This window comes from Chiloscyllium plagiosum, unplaced genomic scaffold (genome assembly GCF_037043375.1).
Source record: "Chiloscyllium plagiosum isolate Xiang-an unplaced genomic scaffold, Cpla_swu_hap1 HiC_scaffold_2, whole genome shotgun sequence".
Taxonomy (NCBI): Eukaryota; Metazoa; Chordata; class Chondrichthyes; order Orectolobiformes; family Hemiscylliidae; genus Chiloscyllium; species Chiloscyllium plagiosum.
Genome location: NW_028270140.1, coordinates 17,632,191 through 17,644,972, shown reverse-complemented (window position 1 = coordinate 17,644,972; position 12,782 = coordinate 17,632,191). Strand labels below are relative to the sequence as shown.

Below are 12,782 nucleotides of genomic sequence, written 5' to 3'. Positions count from 1 at the left end.
ATTGACAGAGAAAAGAGAAAGCTATCTTGTCCCTCTGATTCTTTTTTAGTTTGTGTTCACTTCAAACTTATTCTTCATGTGTGAGCATGACAATATTACGAGCAGAAGAAGTTGTCATCTCCCATCTTATTATAACTAAAGTTAACCTTTGTCATGGTTACCTCTCTTCTCGCTCCATTTTAATTGGCATGTTAGTTTTACTGACTTCATTTCTAATACTTGTGTTTCTTATTGTTTTTATTTCTAGTCCCATTGTTTCCTTCAAGGTCTCTTTTGTTTGATCCAAACAATGCTTCCTCCTCAAGGTTGCTACTGTACACTCTATTGTCTCTCCATCATACTTACTTTCTTCCTCATTCCCTTCACAAGGGTGATTTTTTTTCATCTGATTTCCCATATGTGCTTACTAACCCTGTGAGGTCACCAAAGAGGTCTTGACTTCTCATCTTCACCCCTTGCCGGAAGTGTGGTGACTCTCCGGTTAATCTCACCACTAATCATCTGTCTTTAATGAGAAAGCAGTTACGGTCCTCTAGGACTGTGGCAACTTTACTACTACCGTGAACCAGCTGCAATTTCCATATTTGCATTTGAGTTTAAAATTATCTGCAGTACTGTGCTAACAGCTGGTCTGGAACTTGGAGCAGGAGGCTTTCCTCTGGCTGAGACACATCTTAAATTCACAGAATCATAGAATGGTTACAGAAAAGAAACAGACTTTTCAGTCCTTCAAATCCATGCTGGCACACTCTTCGTGTGATCCGGGTCACATTGTTTCCCCTTGTTTTGATTTTTGTGTAGAAGACATACCTGTATAATTTTCTGCATTGTTGGGTAAATGTCAGTGTTGTGGCTGGACTGATACAGTTTGACTAGAAGCATGATGAATTCTGGAGCACAAGTCGTCAGTGCTGTTGCCGGGAGGTTGTTGGGGCCCATAGCTTTTGCAGTGCCTTCGGTCATTTTTTTAATATCACATGGAGTGTATCAAATTGGCTGAAGAGTGGTGTCCATAACCTGGCACTTCTAGCTGGAGATTAGTTGCAAACATTTCAGCTTTACCATTTGCATTGATGTGCTGGGTTTCCCCATCGTTGCGAATAGGGATCTTCGTGAAGCCTTCTCCAGCGAGTTGTTAAATTATCCACCACCATTAATAACTGAATGTGGCCAAACTGCTGAGCTGAGATCTGATCTATTGGTTGTGGAATCACTCAGTCCTGTTTATCACTTACTGCTAATGCTACTTTGGCAAAGGAGAGGTGTTTTAGCTGCACCAGACTGATTTCTCATTTTTAGGTATCGCTTTGTGCTGATTCTGTCATACCATCCTATTCTTTACATTAAATCAGGGTTGAAACCCTAGCTTAATGGTAATGGTAGAGCGACAGAGGTGCTGGGCCATGAGTTTGAAAATTGTGATGGGAATACAATCCTGCTGCTGATGGCTCTCAGCTCCGTCTGGATCCTGAATTGTTAGATATGGTCAAAGTCTAATCCATTTGTAATAGTGCTAAACAACAAACGGGAGAGTATCCTCTGCATGTACAATATACTTAGTCTGTACAAGGAATTCACTCCTACTGATATTATCATGATGGATACATCCACAGCAGATAAATTAGTGAGTGGCACGGTGGCAGTGGGCAGCACGGTGGCACAGTGGTTAGCACTGCTGCCTCACAGCGCCAGAGACCCGGGTTCAATTCCCGCCTCAGGCGACTCTCTGTGTGGAGTTTGCACATTCTCCCCGTGTCTGCGTGGGTTTCCCCCGGGTGCTCCGGTTTCCTCCCACAGTCCAAAAAATGTGCAGGTTAGGTGAATTGGCCATAGTGTTAGGTGAAGGGGTAAATGTAGGGGAATGGGTCTGGGTGGGTGCGCTTTGGCGGGTCAGTGTGGACTTGTTGGGCCGAAGGGCCTGTTTCCACACTGTAAGTAATCTAATCTAATATAAAGATAAAGTTAATTACTGGTATGTTTTACTCTCGTGTTGGCTTCCTCACCACCTGCCACAGGCTCAGTCCAACAGTTATGTCCTTAAGGGCTAGACCAGCTTGGTCACTGATGCTGCTATCAAGCCGCATACTTGGTGATGGACATGGAAGTACATTTTGTGCTCTTGCCACCCTCAGTGCTTCTGTGGATAATATCAGCAGACTGTTTCCTTGCTCATGTTTGACTTGATGCTCTAAGACGTCGTGAGGTGTAGAGTCAATATTCAGGACTCACCAGTAATCTTAAGCAAGGAACTGAATATTTGAAAGAAAAAAATGTCAAGGCTATGGAGAAACAGCAGGGAGCATGGGACTAGTAATATGAAAATTACTAAATGGTTTACTGTGCTGTATCATTCTCTGGCTCTCTGTAATTTTCCACCCCTGAGAGTAAGCAAACAAACAAAATAATATGTTAGCGCCCAAAAGCAAAATACTGTTAAGTTTGGAAATCTGAAATGAAGACGAAAAATGCTAAAAATACTTAGCATGTCTGACAGCACCAATAGAAAAAAAAATCATCTTTCAGATCTGTGACTTTTCAGCCCTGAGAAAAATCGGATATATAATAATTTTGAGCAAGTGCAAGAAGGTGTGGCTGGGAGATAAAGGGATCAGAAGATGTCTGTGTTGGTGTGAAAGACGTCATAGCTAGCAGCCACACAAACAAACCAATGAAGTAAATGAGAGGGGAAAAAAAAAGGATAAAGTGAATTTGGAAGTTGTGATTTAACATCATTGAAATCAGTATTGTGCTCAGACAAAAGGCAAGGTGCTTGCTATTCAGTGAGCTTTATGTTGAATTTCATTAACATTACAGCAAGACAGAAACAAAGGTCAGTGTAGGAACAAAATCGGGAATTAAAATGCCAGGTAACAAAAAAGGCACGGCTATGTTTGCGAAGTGAATGGAGATGTTTTACAAAGCAGTCACCTAGTATATGTTTGGTTCATGTCGAGAAGAGCACATTTTCTATAAATAGAATCACAGAATGACTACAGCGCAGGAGACTGTTTGACTGATCATGCCTGTGCTGGTACTCCTAAAGATGTAATTCATTGACTGTCATTTCATTGCCTTTTCCTCATAGCCCAGGACATTCTTCCTTTTCAGGTAATAATTTGATTTCCATTTGAAAACCTCTATTACAGAATCATAAATACAAACATTGTGGCACAGAAGAAAGCCATTTGGCCCATTGTATCTACATCATTTTCTTAAATGAGCATCACTACCAAGTAAAAAGCCATGGGCACACGTATGGGCCCCAGCAATGCCTGTCTCTTTGTTGGCTACGTAGAACAGTTGATCTTCCGCAATTACACCGGCACCACTCCCCACCTCTTCCTCCGTTACATTGATGACTGCATTGGCGCCACCTCGTGCTCCCACGAGGAGGTTGAGCAATTCATCAACCTCACCAACACATTCCACCCTGACCTTAAATTTACCTGGACCATCTCTGACACCTCCCTCCCCTTCCTGGACCTCTCCATCTCCATTAGTGACGACCGACTTGACACTGACATTTTTTTACAAACCCACCGACTCCCACAGCTACCTGGATTACAGCTCTTCCCACCCTATCTTTTGCAAAAATGCCATCCCGTATTCCCAATTCCTCCGCCTCCGCCGTATCTGCTCCCAGGAGGACCAGTTCCACCACAGAACACACCAGATGGCCTCCTTCTTTAGAGACCGCAATTTCCCTTCCCACGTGGTTAAAGATGCCCTCCAACGCATCTCGTCCACATCCCGCACCTCCGCCCTCAGACCCCACCCCTCCAACCGTAACAAGGACAGAACGCCCCTGGTGCTCACCTTCCACCCTACAAATCTCCGCATAAACCAAATCATCCGCCGACATTTCCGCCACCTCCAAAAAGACCCCACCACTAGGGATATATTTCCCTCCCCACCCCTTTCCGCCTTCCGCAAAGACCGTTCCCTCCGTGACTACCTGGTCAGGTCCACGCCCCCCTACGACCCACCCTCCCATCCTGGCACTTTCCCCTGCCACCGCAGGAATTGTAAAACCTGTGCTCACACTTCCTCCCTCACCTCTATCCAAGGCCCTAAAGGAGCCTTCCATATCCATCAAAATTTTACCTGCACATCCACTAATATCATTTATTGTATCCATTGCTCCCGATGCGGTCTCCTCTACATTGGGGAGACTGGGCGCCTCCTAGCAGAGCGCTTTAGGGAACATCTCCGAGACACCCGCACCAATCAACCAAACCGCCCCGTGGCCCAACATTTCAACTCCCCTTCCCACTTTGCTGAGGACATGGAGGTCCTGGGCCTCCTTCACTGCCGCTCCCTCACCACCAGACGCCTGGAGGAAGAACGCCTCATCTTCAGCCTCGGAACACTTCAACCCCAGGGCATCAATGTGGACTTCAACAGCTTCCTCATTTCCCCTTCCCCCACCTCATCCTAGTTTCAAACTTCCAGTCCCCTTGACTTGTCCGGACTTGTCTGACCTGCCTATCTCCTTTTCCACCTATCTACTCCACCCTCTCCTCCCTGACCTATCACCTTCATCTCCTCCCCCACTCACCCATTGTACTCTATGCTACTCTCTCCCCACCCCCACCCTCCCCTAGCTTATCTCTCCACGCTTCAGGCTCTCTGCCTTTATTCCTGATGAAGGGCTTTTGCCCGAAACGTCGATTTTGCTGAAGATCGTCGGATGCTGCCTGAATTGCTGTGCTCTTCCAGCACCATTGATTCAGAATCACTACCAAGTGCCAATCTCCCACTTTTTCCTCTTTGTCTAGCATATTATATTTATCTAAATAATCATCCAATTGTATTTTGAATGCCTCAATTGAACTTGCAACCACCCACTTCCAAGCAGAGCATCCTATACCTTAACCACTCAACTGAGTGAAAATGGTTTTCCTCACTTCATCCTTAGTTCTGTTGCAGGTCACTTTAAATCCAGACCTTTTGTTTCTGTTCTTTTTACAAGAGGGTACAGTATCTCCCTAACTACTCTATTCAATCCACTTGTGAAGTTCAAAGCTTCTATCAGATCTTTTCTTGGTCATCTACACTCTAACATGAATTGTACAATCCTTCAATCTATCCTCATCATTGAAATTTTCTCATTCTTGGAACCATTCTTGTAAATCGCTTCTGCGATTTCTCCAATGCATTCACATTTTTCCTGTAATGTGGCACCCAGAACTGTACACAATAGTCCAACTGTTCCTTACTCTTGTATTCTATGCCTTTATTAGCAAAGGAGAGGATGTTGTATTCTTACTGCTCTCTCCACCTATTCTGCCAATTTCAATCATCTGTGAACGTATACACCCCATTCCTTCTGTTCCTACACCAGCTTTCAAGTGTGCTTCTATTTCATATGGTCTTTCACTGTCCTTCCTCTTGCTTGAGTGCCTCCTTTGCATTGGGTAAAGGTGATTTGATCATTTGAACTTGGGCATCTTAAGCACGTGGCTGTCCCGGTGGAGTTGGTTTCTGATGGTCATAACCTTGATGCTGGTGCTATTGGTTGCTTCAGGGATGCTGATGTTAATACGCCTGCCAACTGATGCAGAAAATCCATCTCAAACAGCATCCATGGTACTTGAGGGTCTTAAAGTGGTGTCTATACGGAGTCCAAGTTTCAGAGCCATACAGAAGAGTCAAAAAGGTGACTCCCTCATACGCAAGGGTCTTGGTATTAGCACTGATATCACAGTTGTCAAAGACTCTCAGCCTTGGGCATCTGAAGAGGGTGCTTGCACATTAGATGTGATGTTGAATTGCCACATCAATGTCAGCATTAGATGAGAGGTATCCTCCCAGGTTGGAGAAATATTCCACATTTGGGACGATTTTTCCATTGATCTTAATGGAGGGATGGACTGGAACTTGACCTGGTCAGGATTGAGTCATCTTGAGTTTGAGACTGAGATCACTTCTTTGGGATGCTTCCCCAAAGGTATTAATTAAGGCTTCAAGATTCTCTTGAAGAATGCAGATATGACATTGTCATCCACATACTGAAGCTCCACAAGCGAGGTATTGATTTCTTCCAAGATTTCAACCGGTTGAGGTGAAAAAGTGTCTAGAGGATGGACAAAAAAATGTCCACACCACCTGGAAGCTTTTGACCAAATTATTGCAGGGGCTGGAATTTGTACCGAAAACAAAAAATACTGGAAATCACAGCGAATCAGGCAGCATCGGTGTAGAGCAGGCTAACATTTTTAGTCTAGATAGCTCTTCAGCAGAGCACATCTGGACTCAACATGTTAGCTTGCTTACTGTCCATGGATGCTGCCTGACCCACTGGGAAACTTGTTCTTGACAAGACGATAAATGGTGGCAATGAAGATGGAGAAAATGGTGGGGACGATGACACATCCCTGTCTTGACCTCAAAGAACTCTGTCATGTTACCATCGATGATAACTATCATTGACATCCTGTTGTGGAGGAGATGAGGATGTTGATGAATTTCTCTGGAGAGTGGCTTTAGATAGGACATTGAATAGCACTTCCTGATTGACTAAGTCAAAGTCTTGGTCAGATTGATGAAGGCCAAATAGAATGATTGGCATTGAGCCTGTTTCTCTTGGAGTTGTTGAACAGTGAAAATAATAGTTCCATGGCTTGATCTGAATTCAAACTAGCACTTCAGAAGGATTTCCTCAGAGACTGGGAGAAGGCGTCTAGCAAGGATTTGGGCGATGATCTTCCCAGTGATGGTAGATATCTTGGTAATTCCCACAGTCCACGTTGTCTCTCTTCTTGAAGGTGGTGGTGACGCTTGCATCCCCAGGATCAGCAGGGATGTCTTCTTTGTCCCAAAATTTCAGGTACAGTTGATGGAAATGGTGGGTAAGCTCCACTCCTCCCTGTTTGGAAATCTTTGCTGGAATCCCATCTCCTCCTCCTGCTTTTCCACTCTTCATGTGTCTACCATCAGCTTCAACTTCTGCCACATCAGGTGGCAGTCCATGGTAATCTTTGATGGGAAGTTGGGGGATTTCCTCAAACTTGTCTCCATTGTCCCCATTGACAATTGCATTGCAGTTTGGGAATTCTTGGATTTGTTCTGTTCATCAGAGGCTGATTTTTTTTTTCTAGCTCTCAAAAGATTCCAGCCTTACTATGTACCGGTTTGGGGTCAAGGATGTTGGATCCATATGTTATCTCAGTGGCACAGAATAAACTGTGCTTGTTGTCAAGAAGTTGCAGCTGCTTAGCCTTCTCAGTCCACATTGGTTCTTGATTTCCTTCATTCTTCTTTGTAACTCTGCCTTTGCTGTTTGAGATTTCTTATTTGACTCTCAGGTGATATTGTTTTGCCAGACGTGGAGAGCTTTCCACCTCTTATTGATGAAGTCTTGGATGTTGTAGTTATTTTCGTTGAACCTGTTTCCTGATCATACAGCTGATGGTTTCCTGACAGCATGAATGATGACTATTTTCAGCTCTTTCCAGACTTCCTCCATTCTGTTAAGATAAACTCTTTTTGGAGATTTTGATGAAGACATTATTGGGGTTTTGCTCGTGTGTTCGGCTCTTGAAGCCATTCAATGTTGAACTTTTCTCTGAATGGTTTCTTCTTCGGCCGCTTCTGGGAGCATTTGATGGAGAGAGAGGAATGGATGAGCCTGCAATCCATCCAACAGTCGTCTGAACTGATCATTGCTTTGGTAATGAGAACATCCTATTGGATTCGGGATCGTAAGATGACCGAGTCAGACATATGCCAGTGCTTTGATCGTGGGGACCTCCATGAGGTTTTGAACTTATCTTTTGGAAAAGGGAGCAAGAAACATAAGTGCATGAAATGGATTGGATAGAATTAAGGACCCTGTCAACCATGATGGGCAAGAATATTTCTGTGACGGGAGAGGAAGATATGTCAGAAGCATAACTATGAATGTTTTCATAGTTTGTGCTTGTTATTGAGCCACTTAGACCAGTTGTAGACAGGCATTTTGTTTCTTTACTTTTCCCTTTCCCACTCCCCTGGGTTTTGTAGCATGGAATGTTTTGTAATTTAATCTATGCTGCCCTCCAACACATCACAGATAATATCTTCTGTTCTGTTTCCCACGTTTGTCTCTTTCACTGGTTCAAAATCAATTACTCCTTAAATTTTCCTAGTTCTGATGAAAAATAACTAACCTGAAGCATTAACACTGTTTGCCTCCACAGATGCTGTCAAACCTGCTGAGTATTTCTGGTATTTTCTGCACTTGTTGATTTTTATCTCGGTCATACAAGACCCATAAGACCTAGGAACAGAAATTAGGCCATTCAGCCCACTGTGTCATCGCTGCTATTTAATCATGACTGTTAAGTTTCTCAACTCCATTCTCCTGCTTTCTCCCCGTAACCCTTGATCCTGAAGAGCCAATCTATCTTAGTCTTAATTGTACTCAATGACCTGGCCTCCACAGCCTTCTGTGAATTCCATAGATTCACCACTCTCGAGCTGAAGAAGTTTCTCTTTATCTCCATTCTAAAAGGTTTTCCCTTTACTCTAAGGCTATGCCCTCAGAACCTAGTCTCTCCGACCAGTGCAAACATCTTCCCAAAATCTACTCTGTCTGGGCCATTCAGTATTCTGTATGTTCCAATTAGATCACCCATCATCCTTCTAAACTCCATCTAGTCTAAACCCAAATGTTATTCTCATGAACCTCCTCTGAACAGGCTCCTGGGCTAGTACATCCTTCCTGAGAAAAGGGGTCCAAAACAATGTACAAGAGGAAAGAAGCATCTCACACTTAATGGGTTGTGAAGTCTGTGGTCTGGGTTTCCATAAGAGTTGGCAGACAGGTACCAGCCCTTTTGTAAACGCAAAGGTAGGACATTGTGTCTCTATCTTTTTGTGGGATATGGGCATCGCTGGAATAAGAACGTAAAAAATGGGAACAGGCCATTTGGCCCTTCAAGCTTGTTCTGCAATTCATCAAGAGTTGGCTGATCTGCCGTAGGCGTCCACTCCTGTTTCATGTCAGCTAATCAGAGCCCTCAACTCTGTGGCATTTCAAAAATCTATCTGCTTCCCCTTTAAATATTTTCAATAATCTAGTATTCACAAGAGATGTTCACTATCTCTGGCAGAGATAATTCCTTTGCATCACAATTTTTAATGTGTGCCCCCTTATTCTATAATTATGTCCCTTAGTTTGATATTCCTCCATGAATGTATGTTCTCAATGCCTACCATGTCAGGCCCTTTTAGAATTTTGTTTCTTTGATTTATTTATTATTGTCACATGTACCAAGATACAGTGAGAAGTGTTTGGTTTGCATGCTGTACGGGCAGTTTGTACCATACGAAGTGTATCAGGATAGCAGAACAGACTGCAGAATAGTGTTACAGCTGCAGAGAGGGAGACCAGAGTTAACACTTGAGAGGTTTGTTCCAAAGTCTGATAACAGCGGGGAAGAAGCTGTCCTTGAATCTGTTTGTACATGCATTCCCACTTCTTTATCTTCTGCCTGAAAGGAGAGGGTGGAAGAGAGTATAAGATCATGTCTCATTCTTCCGTACACTAGTAAATAAAGGCTTAAACTATTTAGCTGTTTTTGATAAGTCAACCCCTTCTCCCCAGAAGTCAGCCTAGTGTTTCTCTTTTGAACTGGTTCCAATGGTAATACATTTTTCCTTAAATATGATTTAATAAAGTTGTACCTGATATCTAGATGTGGCCTCATGTACAGTTGTAATGAGTCTTCCATGTTTTTAAACTCCAAGCCGTAGAAATAAAGGTTACAATTCTATTTCCCTTGTTAATTACTTGCAGTACTGTATGCTAAGTGTTTGTGTTTCATGCATAAATACTCAGATCCCTTTGTGCTGCACTTTTTGGAAGCCTTCTACATTTAAATAATAGCTTTTTGGTGGTCTTGCCAAAATGCATCCCTTCATATGTTCCTACATTAAACTCCATCTGCCCAGGTTTTCATACACTCATTCTACCTGTCTGTACCCCTTGCTAATTTTTTATATCTTCATCACAAGTTGCCCTGCCACCTATTTTTGTATCATCAGCAATCTTGGATATGTTGCATTCTGCTCCTGCCTCCAAGTCCTTAATATAAATAGTAAATAACTGAGGCCTTTGGACTAATCATTGTGGAACCACTCTGCAATATTTACATCTTTGAGAAGATTTGTTGCTCAGGTTGAAGATAAGTAGTAAGTTAGCTCGCTGAACTTGAAGGTTTATTTTCAGATGTTTTGTCACCATGACTAGATTTTTTTTTTTTTTTTTTAGATTACTTACAGTGTGGAAACAGGCCCTTCGGCCCAACAAGTCCACACCGACCCGCCGAAGCGTAACCCACCCATACCCCTACATTTACCCCTTTACCTAACACTACGGGCAATTTAGCATGGCCAATTCACCTGACTTGCACATCTTTGGAGTGTGGGAGGAAACCGGAGCACCCGGAGGAAACCCACGCAGACACGGGGAGAACGTGCAAACTCCACACAGTCAGTCGCCTGAGGCGGGATATGAACCCGGGTCTCTGGCGCTGCGAGGCAGCAGTGCTAACCACTGTGCCACCGTGCCGCCCACAAATAATGTCATCAGTGAGAGTCTCTGGTGAAGCACTGGTGGTATGTTCCGCCTCTCTACTTATAGATCTTGGAAATGACATCACCCACCTTAAGAAACCAAGACCAATAAATAGAGAGGCAGGATATACCACCAGTGCTTCACCAGAGACTCTTTCTGATGCTGTTACGTAGTACAAAACATCTGAAAACAAAACTTCCACTCAGTGAGCTAACTTACATACATATTTATATCTTTCCAACCTGAAAAAGACCCATTAATCCCAACTCTATTTTCTGTGTGTTAACCAATCCCCAAACTATAACTCCCAATTTTAAAAGGTCCCATCATGTGCAATAACTTTATATGTGGCATCTAATTGAACGCATTCTGGAAATCCAAATGCATTACATCCACATGTTTTTTTTCAACTCTGCTTCTTCAGTAATCAAAGAACTACAGCAAATCAGTCCAACATGATTCCCCTTTCACAAAACCATGCTGACTCTGTTTGATTGCATTAGCTATTCTTTTGGATGGCTCAGTGGTTAGCACTGTCGCCTCACAGCACCAGGGTCCCAGGTTCGATTCCAGCCTCGGGCGACTGTCTGTGTGGAGTTTGCACATTCTCCCCGTGTCTGTGTGGGTTTACTCCGGATGCTCTGGTTTCCTCCCATAGTCCAAAGATGTGCAGGTCAGGTGAATTGGCCATGCTAAATTGCCCATAGTGTTAGCTGCATTAGTCAGAGGGAAATGAGTTACTCTTCGGAGGGGCGGTCCGGACTGGTTAGGACGAAGAGCTGTTTCCACACTGTAGGGAATCTAATCTAAATATTCTGTTACTTTCTTCCTTAAAAATGGACTCGACTATTTTCCCCACAGTAGATAACTAGTCTATAGTTTCCTGGTTTCTTACTCCCTCCCTTCTTAAACAGAGGCACTTCTGTTTAATTAGTGATTTTCTAATCTGCTGGAATCCTCCTGGAATGCAACAAGTCCTGAACACAAAATGTTTATTGACAGCAATGATCCAATAATATTTGCCGACTGTACATGCTCACCTCCATTCACTCTGCACATTTAAAAAGCTAATACTTTAAAAGATTACAAATAAAAGTTACTTAACTCTTGTTTCTATTAACCAATGTATACTTTTGTTCAATAATTTCATTTTTTGTTAATTATTTATCACTTTTTTTTTAAAAAAGTGGGGAGGTGGTATCTTACTGCTTCTAGGTTAATGTATTGGCTATTGGACTGTCCCGGCATGCTCTTCAACATGTTGAAAACATTTATTTAAGTGACTCTATGCCCAAAGGAATATCTAGAGCAAGATCTTAAACTTAATACTGCACAGGATATAGGACCTCTGAAATGTGACACATTTGCATACAGCACACACTTTCAATACATACAGGACTAGGAATGTATGCTTAAGTTGACAGAAAGTGCATCCAAACCTAAGAATTTTAATAAACAATTTATAAGTATATAGAACATATACACCCTCCTTCCCCATCCTCTTGCAGTACTAAACAGATGGAGTTTACAAGTTGAAACATCTTGCTGTTCTTCTAATGTTTATGCATACCTTGTAGAATTGTGACCAAATCTATACACTTTGTGGTCTAACTAATGCAGTTTCAAGATCCATTAGTTTGGTAGAACAAGTCTGCTTTCTACATCCCTATCTTATTTGCCATCTTAATTACTTCATTACATTACATAGTCTTTAACCTAGCTTAGTCTAAAGTTAATTATTGTGTTTTTGAAGCATCTCGTTCTAATTCTAATTCACATGTATTTCAAGCTGTTTTACACAATGTGTAGCAGTTTGCATCTGTCAATACAATACGTAATTTATACAGCTATTTTTGTAAATGTTTAAACCACTTGGATTGTGCTGCAACTGCAAGATTGTCAAATTTGCCAATAATGTTAACACACAGCATAATTTTGCAGGTGGACATATAATCTTATGCAAATAAGCAACATTTGGCAAATGAAATCTTCCATGACCTTAACCCTCGTTTTCAGGGTGGGAAACACTTTTCTTTCACTGCTGATGATCCATTACGAAATTTTTATAGTTTGCATGAAGGATTAATCTCACAGGGCAGGAAATATGTTTTGAAATAAGAATCCTGATAATATAATCAGATTCACATCTCAACCCTCCTACTCTGCATAGTCAATGGAATGATGGCTCAAGGGCAAATATACCATCCAGTTAAGGATTGTG

General features: G+C 42.5%; 1 protein-coding gene across 1 annotated transcript in view; it reads left to right on the top strand.

The window, feature by feature from the left end:
* leprotl1 (leptin receptor overlapping transcript like 1) overlaps nt 1–12,782 on the top strand; it is an 87,997-nt gene that overhangs the window by 73,416 nt on the left and 1,799 nt on the right. The gene's annotated exons all lie outside the window — the stretch shown is intronic.